The sequence below is a fragment of the Eurytemora carolleeae genome, unplaced genomic scaffold (assembly GCF_000591075.1).
Source record: "Eurytemora carolleeae unplaced genomic scaffold, Eaff_2.0 scaffold352, whole genome shotgun sequence".
NCBI classification, from domain to species: domain Eukaryota; kingdom Metazoa; phylum Arthropoda; class Copepoda; order Calanoida; family Temoridae; genus Eurytemora; species Eurytemora carolleeae.
The window spans coordinates 43,107-53,508 of NW_019396295.1; the positions used below are offsets into that span (position 1 = coordinate 43,107).

The 10,402-nt window shown below is 31.6% G+C and overlaps 1 long non-coding RNA gene across 2 annotated transcripts in view; it reads left to right on the forward strand.

The window, feature by feature from the left end:
* Nucleotides 1-10,402, forward strand: part of LOC111700397 (uncharacterized) — a 26,589-nt gene extending 16,187 nt beyond the window's left edge. For both annotated transcript variants that reach the window (XR_002764985.1, XR_002764986.1), the window contains exons 2-3: nt 9,651-9,789; nt 10,363-10,402. This is a non-coding gene — a long non-coding RNA (uncharacterized LOC111700397). The remainder of the gene's footprint in view (nt 1-9,650; nt 9,790-10,362) is intronic.

Sequence of the window (10,402 nt, forward strand, 5' to 3'; positions counted from 1 at the left end):
AGGAGGGGGGAGGGTCGAATCCACAAGGGAAAATAGTTTAGTGGAAAGGAAAGTTTTCAACTTTTACCTCTACTTCATTTCATTGAATCCTGGAGTATTTTAATTTATAAACTCAGAGAAAATATTGTCGAAGATTTGAAGGAAAATAAGATTTTGTCGGATCTAGAAAATTTCTCATGAATTAAAATATTTCCGTTGTAATTCATTTTTAACTTTCAGGAATTTATTTATTTATAAAAACCCTGTCACCTCATGTAGAAGTGTAGCATAAAATATTTTTTCTTTACTTTTTTCATGCTAATTTTCTCTATTCTTGTTGTTTTGTCTTTTAATACTCCATACTTCTAATGTTGTCTATTTTTTATTTAGGCCATTTTTATAATATTATTTCCCCCCTGCCAAAAACAGAGTAAATCTGAAAAAAAATTCTGCTAGAAATATTTGATGCAAAATACTGTTTAATTGAAATAAAGTTTATTGATATCAACCTACAGTAGAAAATTCCTATTCATAATTCTAAAATTCAATGATTTGATTCAAAACTGAGATGATAACTTTTGAATTTGTTAATTGAAATCGGTTCAAAGATGTTCAAAAGTTTCAAGGTCTGATTTACTTGTAAAAAAATTTATAATTATATTAGAAACTCCAATATTAATTATTTAATCAATTGATTTGAGTAAATATTTAAAACTGAATATTCATGATCATTTAAAGTCCAACGAGGTTATAGAGTGATGATGTACACTATTCCTTTCCTAATTGTATAAAAGCCATGAACTATACCGAGAGCGTACTGCATATTTGATTATTATAAGATTCTGGCCTAACCTATAGTATATCAATATTAGTAAAGAATTGTAAGTGTACAGTACAGCTAACTGAGTACACAGGTAGAGAACTATCATCCCCCCTGTTAAAATCTTTATTAAACTATTTTCTAAACATTTTAAATCAATTGTCTATAAATACATATTGAAAGAAAATAATTCTAAAGAACTGAGAACATGTTATCCTATAAATGCCACCAAAAGTATTTCTTTTCCAACAATTGCTTTAAAAGGTCGACATACAAAGTCTAGCTCCACTTTATACTATACACATTGAACATGAAGACCATCACTTTATTCATCGATTTTTTAAAATCAGGATGATATAAAAAAATCTTATTTGTGCACATTCCTCACTTTACACCGGCCATATACACTGTATAAACCATATATTGTTCATACAATATATACTGAACATACTGTACATGGTACACTCTATACACTAAACATACTGTACATGGTACACTCTATACACTGAACATACTGTACATTGTGTACACTGTACATGGTACACTCTATACACTGTACTGTACACATTGTACACTATGCACATTGTACACTGTACACAGTTTTAATATTAAAGCCGGGTTTACTAGATATCAAGTTACACTGAGAAATTATTGGCTTTACTTAAACTAAATATTATTTGAAGGAAAATGAAAGAACAAAAAATGCAGTGTATTGCAAATATATAAATCTTGATATCAAGGCAATCTGTTTGAACCTTAATTATCAGGGCACCCTGTATAAACCTTAATTATCAGGGCACCCTGTATAAACCTTGATTATCAGGGCACCCAGTATAAACCTTGATATCAGGGCACCCTGCATAAACCTTTATTATCAAGACACCCCTGTATAAACCTTTATTATCAAGACACCCCTGTATAAACCTTTATTATCAAGATCACCCCTGTATAAACCTTGATTATCAAGACACCCCTGTATAAACCTTGATTATCAAGACACCCCTGTATAAACCTTTATTATCAAGACACCCTGTATAAACCTTTATTATCAAGACACCCCTGTATAAACCTTTATTACCAAGATCACCCCTGTATAAACCTTGATTATCAAGACACCCTGTATAAACCTTTATTATCAAGACACCCTGTATAAACCTGTGTAAACCCCGTATTATAGCTCAACCCATCAGGATCCATTTGTAAATATCATAAATAATTATACTTAACCCTAGTATTATTTATATTCATGTCAATTAGTCAACACCATAAAGTCTACCGGTATTAATTCCTGTAGAAATTGGGTATTGTGTATACATTTTGACATGTTTAAAGATTTAAAAAAATATAGAATTTTGTGTCAAGGTATTTTAAACTTATATAATTGTTTGTGCCTAGTGAATTTCCGTTATCCCTTTTACTATTTAGATACTTCCAATTTGTACATATAACTGCTGAAATGGTTAAATTATGGATATAGTTGTATTTTACATGACAAAACAGATTTAATTGCCGAATAATTTATTGGAAAAAGATCAGATTTTATTATTACATCTTATTATTACAAATTATTCAATTAAACAAAAATGGGTCAAAATTTATTGGTTTTCGAACATTTGACTGAAATTCTTGAACTGTTGAAAACAAACTTACACAAATACTGCCAAAGCATTTGTCAAGAATTTGTTCATGTTACATAGGATTAGGATAAGATACTGGGTTATCCACAAAGGATGAGACTTCATGGAGAGACGACTGTACGGAATATGTACTGTCTGTTTCCTTATATTCACGACACTCCCGTAACTGTAATCTTGTTTGTTTCTTTGCCAAATTATTAAATACGCCATTAGATTACAATATATAAGGCGGAGGACTCAATTTAACCTTGGGATCGTCATTTATAAAGAGTTTATGATCGTCTTTGCAGTCTCAATTTTTGTGGGTAACCCTGTATGTAAATTCAAGTTTTAAGTTGATAATTAATATTAATGAACTAGATATGTATATAAATCTATCATCTATTCTCCCACTCCAGAGGGTTCCAAGCTAGTGCATAGTTAAACTGTTCTGCATGCTGCCGGCATTCTTCAAAATCCTAGGGCTCAGGGGCCAAACAGGGGGGTATATCGGGGCAAACCCCCCTAGAAAACTGNCCCCCTGGAAAAGTCCTGTGTACGCCCTAGCTAGGGCTAAATACAATTCTCGGGAAAAATTAGGTGAAAAATGTGAAATATTTCAAATGAAATGGACTACGTTGCACATTTAGGATAGAACTTGGAGTTATCTTACTTGACATTTTCCTTCATAATTTGAAAATGTTTAAAATTAAGTAAGTTTAATTAGCTATAATTTAATCATTATGCAGTATGCATTATTCACTATTTAATTGCGGGCAAAATATCTAGTTCCAAAAGCCTTTTGGAAGACATGTTTTTATGATTTAAAAGCAACCCTTCCCCACACCTTTACCAAAGACTTTTTTCCCAATATGTTAAAAAAAATGATCCAAGCAATTTTATAGGACAAAATTGTTGCAAAAAAGCATGCAAATTAAAATCCAAGTTTAAATTCCCCCCCCCCCCCTTCCTTTCAGATGAAAAGTTAAATTTGACAAATTATGATTGAAATAAGTTCAACATCGTCTAAAGTTGATTAATACAATGTTAACATAATTAAAGTGCTGAATCTTTTTTTAAAACGAATTTGGTATTAATTAAAGTGCTGAATCTTTTTTTAAAACGAATTTGGTATTTTTTATTTTCATGTTTTTACAAATTACAGTTTTTTAGCGACTAGTAATTGATTGATACATGTTTTTAATGCAGATAAGCATTCTCCCCCCCCACCCCTCTAATAGGATAATCTGCAGTTCTGAACACAGCTGATATTGTGTTATGTATTTCTCATTCTGGATCACAGACTACACAGACTGCTTGTCTCCTTTCACAGGGTGGGCTACGTAGGCCTATGTTGACCAGGCACGACATGCTACGTTTTTACGTTAGGTTTTTAGAGTGCCATCTCACGGTCACTTGTATAATCTGCAGTTCTGAACACAGCTGATATTGTGTTATGTATTTCTCATTCTGGATCACAGACTACACAGACATGCTACTTTTTTACGGATAGGTTTTTAGAGTGCCATCTCACGGTCACTTGTGGAACATAATACCCATTCAGGGGTTAAGTTTTAAAACTTTTAAAGAAATACTCCAATTTTAAACGTGAAACATAACATTTATGAACTCAGTCTTTTTTTGAAGATTTTGTGTTTCGTATCCAAAGAATCCTTAAATATCCCTGAATACAGATGTATGCTGATTGGTCGTGTACAGTACTTGTACACAATAGAACATGCTGTGGAAAATATCGCATATTATAGGTGTTACGGGATCTCTGTAACTTTCTTATCTCTGTTCTGGATTCAATGGTCTAATTTAGCGTTAGAAAGTGGTGGATCTAAATAATCTAAAGATTCTACAAATTATCACAATCACTGTAAGGTCACATGTTTATTTTGTTTATTTACTTTCCTCCCAATTAAATGCAAAAAAAATATGGGTAAACACAAACATTTCTTTATCTTATCAAGTGTTTAATTGTAGTGTGCAGTTTACTAGACATCTCAGGGTTGTACATATTCTCTGTATGGGGGGGGGGAGTGTACATAGTCTCCGGAGGGGGGGATATTAGGGAAAATCGAATCATTCTATGATGAGACATGTTTTTATTTCTCCCCTTTTTTATACTTTGCCCTTAAGATAGAAATGTCCAAATAAGGAGACAAATTATTTATTAAAGGGATGGTGCGGGGCACAGTAGGGTCAGCCAAAATGAATTTATTCCATAAATCTCTATTTTATGTCAAATAAGGTTTGGCCACTTCAAAATTTTTTTTTTGAGAGAAGTTGTTTAAATTTTATGTTTTAGTTAAGAATTTCGACCGAAAACCCCCTATTTCATCAAAAACACGCTACTCTGACTACATTCAGGTTTTGCGTACTGCCGGCCCCCCTAAATCTTTTCAATGGCTGTTAGAATCTATTTATATATTTAGATTATCCCGAAACCACTGTGCCTTCTTGTACTTTTGCTATAGTTTTCCGAAATAGAACTCTAACAAAGACGACATCTAAATATTTTGCGGGTTTAAAGGATCCATTCAAGGATAAATATATGAACTGGAAAAGTAATTGAAATCATAAATTGAAATCATAGTAATTGAATGCAAGCTACAATTGATACAATGTTTGTAAATGAAAAGATTATCAGAATATGTTAATTTTGACCTTTCTCATCAAGAAACACAAGACAACTGCATTTTAAGAAGAGTATTGTGACAAAAACCAGTCACCCCCCAGGGGATTGATTAAAAGAAATACCCCAGGAGAATCTTGTAACCTTCCTGGATACGAGCTGTGTTCATACATGAAAATTCTTAACAATAAATTGCTTGTGACTAAGCATGAAAGCCTAAGAATGCCTAAATTGACAAAGAATTCTCCCTGTAACCTCTCAAAAATGTTCTGAGCCTTTAGATAATATTTTCATTAAAATTTATAAGTTTTCCAAAATATTTCGAAATTTTTCATTTTTAATCATCACATTGACAAATATACAGTGGTATCTATTACTACATGAAATGAGACTCCAGAGACATTCTACAGATTTTATTTCATTTTTAACATCTTAACTAAAAAATTAAAGGGGCGCGGTAAAAGGTGGTTCTATCTAGTTCCCCAAATAAAATTTGAGGCAAATCGGTCTAAGGGTTCATGAGTTATCTAGGGCTTCCAAACAGACTACTAACATTAAATATATATATTTTTATTCCAACTGATGATTGGGTTAGACCCATGAAACATTTTGTCTTGGAAGAAATATATATTTAAACATCTAAAATGTATATTTAAACTGAAAAAGTTGAAAATACTATATTTATNTACATTAATATGTACACCGCAGCATACTTTAATATGTACACCGCAGCATACATTAATATGTACACCGCAGCATACTTTAATATGTACACCGCAGCATACATTAATATGTACACCGCAGCATACTTTAATATGTACACCGCAGCATACATTAATATGTACACCGCAGCATACTTTAATATGTACACCGCAGCATACATTAATATGTACACCGCAGCATACTTTAATATGTACACCGCAGCATACATTAATATGTACACCGCAGCATACTTTAATATGTACACCGCAGCATACATTAATATGTACACCGCAGCATACTTTAATATGTACACCGCAGCATACATTAATATGTACACCGCAGCATACTTTAATATGTACACCGCAGCATACATTAATATGTACACCGCAGCATACTTTAATATGTACACCGCAGCATACATTAATATGTACACCGCAGCATACATTAATATGTACACCGCAGCATACTTTAATATGTACACCGCAGCATACATTAATATGTACACCGCAGCATGCATAAATTTGTACACCGCAGCATACATTAATATGTACACCGCAGCATACATTTATGAAAATATGCTTTCTTTTTATCATTATTTATGGCGCTTGATATTCAGATTTATGTTTTGTTCGAAATTAAGATAATCCAAGCTGCACAAGAACATAAAATATAATATCTTCACAAACATAAAAACTGAAATAATCACATTATGACGCCGAAAATAGCAGGATTATGTCAATCACGTCTTTAAACTGAAAAAAAAGATTTAAATTCTTCAAATTAGAGTTAGAAATAGAAATAAGTATCAATTTAGAAAGCTTTATCAATTAAAACTTGGTCGAGTCTCAATATGTGATAAGGGAATCATTTTCATAACTGTAAAGAATGTTGTGCTTTAAAGAGATAGAATCCTGTAGGTTATACTACGTAAATATATTAAATATAATCCTAGATTTGATGTAAAATGAAAACATGGAATAACATATTTCTGTATTCCTGGGCAGAGACGTCAAAATATACTTGTCAGTTGAATACAGAGATAAAATACATAGAATTGATATGACATAGAGAGGAAATTAAACATTTCACTTTTCACAGAATAGAAATCAAATAGAGAGGAAATTAAACATTTCACTTTTCACAGAATAGAAATCAAAAAGAGGGGAAATTAAATATTTCACTTTTCACAGAATATAAATCAAATAGAGGGGAAATTTAACATTTCACTATTAACCTAATAGATATTGCATAAAGAGGAAATCAAACATTTCACTATTAACAGAATAGATATCAAATAGAGAGGAAATTAAACATTTCACTATTGACCGAATATACATATATATTTCAGTTTTTAAACTTCACATTTTATTAAAAAAGACGATCCTCAATCGTCCAAATTCTTTAAACAACTCATATATATTTGTATAAATGTATATATATATTTAAAGAATCAGCTTCAAATTAAAACATTTTAATATATTTCAGGATTTTAATATACATGATGTTTCATGTCTTGCGGCAATCCTCAGTAGATTAACCCTGACTATATATATTATAAACATATATGTAGTAAATATCCATGACTCCATAACGGTTTCTAGAAAACGTATTGTATTCAGGTACAATTCAGTTCCACTTAGCTATCAATGACTAAACCCGGACACAATCTCGTCAGCTATCAATGTCAACCAGGACATGAGCTCGTAATCAATGGGTGCGATCAGCTATCAATGTCTACACGGACACAAGCACTAAATCGATCACTCCAAGCCAATGGGAGCGATCAGCCTTCAATGTCTACACGGACACAAACACACAATCGAACAACGCCAAACCAATGGGAGCGATCAGCCTTCAATGTCTACACGGACACAAACACACAATCGATCAACGCCAAACCAATGGGTTCGATCAGCCTTCAATGTCTACATAGACACTAGCACTCAATCGATCAACGCCAAACCAATGGGCGCGATCAGCTATGAATGTCTATACGGACACAAGCACGTAACTATCAATGCCAAATCAACAGGCACGATCCTCAACCTGTTTATCAAAACAGTACGGAGTCTCTATATCAACTAACTATATTTCTTCAGTTTAGAAAAGAATTTGGTCTTAACAGCGTAATTATAAGTTATGCGCTGTGATATATAACGTAGTTAAACAATCACAATATGGGTATTACGGAGTTATAAATATATCTACGTACATTGAATGGGCACATTTAGCTATATGGACAATGTACAACGTAATTTACTATGGGGCCTCGGTATTTGGTACATATATATATGTTATAGATGTATTCCTTATGCTAAGTAATTTCCATCTATTTAGTGAATAACTTATTCATCTATTTATGTTTTAAACTAGGTTAGAAGGAAGGTATAAATGTGTAATATATGTATTACGGAAGCATTCAAGTAATATGACACCCTCCAACCTTACAGATTAATTTCTATATTCCTAACTATCTACCGCTTTATAACCTCGGTATACTAATTAAATATTTGTATACCCCTATACAGAAATGAATCACATAATATGTAAATATAGACTAGATACAGGAAATCTATAACTCTACAGGGTATCCAATTATTAAAAGAGACAGGATTTTAAGGAAAAGCTGTTAATTTTTCCGAAAAACTGTTCATCTACCATCAAACAAACTATGCACGCGTCTTTTTAATTTTCATGAGCCTGTTCCCTGAAAAAAAGGACTAAGCGTAATTTTAAGCAACTTGCGCATTTATACTACAGAAAACCGTGGAGAAGTAAACAGAATAATACACTTTATTCCACATTATTGACAAAGGTTTCATGGGTTCCCTTGGGAATCTGACATATCCTTGTTGAAATAAAAGGTTACTTTAAATTACGCTTACAGTCCCTTTAATTAGTTTAGATGTTATATTTACTGTAATATTTACTGAGAAATATATTATCTAAAATATATTCAAAGAATTTGAAATCATGTTTATCAAATATACATTAATATGTACACTGCAGCATATATTAATATGTACACCGCAGCATACATTAATATGTACACCGCAGCATACATTAATATGTACACCGCAGCATAAATTAAACATTTCACTATTGACCGAATAGATATTACATAAAGAGGAAATCAAACATTTCACTATTAACAGAATAGATATCACACAGAGAGGAAATCAAACATTTCACTTTTCACAGAATAGATTTCAAATAGAGGGGAAATTAAACATTTCACTTTTCACAGAATAGATATCAAATAGAGAGGAAATTGAACATTTCACTATTAACCGAATAGATATTACATAAAGAGGAAATCAAAAATTTCACTATTAACAGAATAGATATTACACAGAGAGGAAATCAAACATTTCACTATCCATAGAATATATATCATATAGAGAGGAAATTAAACATTTCACTATTAACAGAATAGATATAACATAGAGAGGAAATTAAACATTTCAATATCCACAGAATAGATATAGCATATAAAGGAAATCAAACATTTCACTATCCATAGAATAGATATTACAAAGAGAGTAAATTATCCACAGAATAAATATTACATAGGAAGGGAATTTAAAGTTTTACTATTCATAGAATAGATATCAAATAGAATGTGCCAATTCAACATTTAACTATCCACAGAGTAAACATAAAAATAGAGAGGAAATGAAAAACTTCATTAAATTAATTGCATTTAATTAAACAAAATTGGGTGATTTTTAAAAACTTGTCCTTACAGAAAAAAATTAATTTTTTTCCTTTTTAAATTGGTACATTCATATATAACCCTTTCCCCACGAGAAATTCCTAAAAACCTAGATATAAAAAAGTTCATCCTTGCCCTTATAATTGACAATCCCAATAAAATGAATGTCTTGTTCAGGCGCGAGTATGAGTATGGTAGACAAGTTAGGTAGCTTGAGTCAGCTGGGTAGTTTGAACCAGCTGGCCGGCAAGATATCACCTGGAGCTCATGAACCTGATCATGATGCAATCAAGATGTTTGTCGGTCAAGTACCCAGGTAAAAATAATAATCAAACAAACAAAAGGAAACCTTTAATAAATTTTCTGAATTAAAGGAACTGATTCTTTCTGAACAAAATTATTTATTACACAAAAGTAAATTAATATTATTTCTGGTTCTTTTTACAAAGTATTTATTTTTTTAAATAGACTAAACATGACATATAGAATAACTCTATGAATGTCAAATTTCTCCCTATTCTATTCTATTCTATTCTATTTTCCTTTTTTACTAAAATCATCACGCAACCCTCCAGTTACAGGAATCTTGTATGCTACAAATCTATCTTTCGACCTTTATAATTTCATGATTTGGAAAACCTTCCTTTCAGGATTTTTAAAAACCATTGTTATAAAAACATGTGAAACATTTAATATGTTGCTTGACCTTTTTTCAAACGATAATCTTGAAATACCTTATATACATAGATTCAGACCCCCCAGCCTTTATAGGTTTAAAATCATATCTTGAGTTTAACAGTCGTCTTCCTATTCCACGTTTTTATGGGCCTCATTGTAATATTGTTGGTGATGTTTTGTATGAGAAATTTGATTTTTTCCCTTTTTCCAGGTCTATGGATGAAGAGGAGCTTATTAAACTGTTCCAGGTG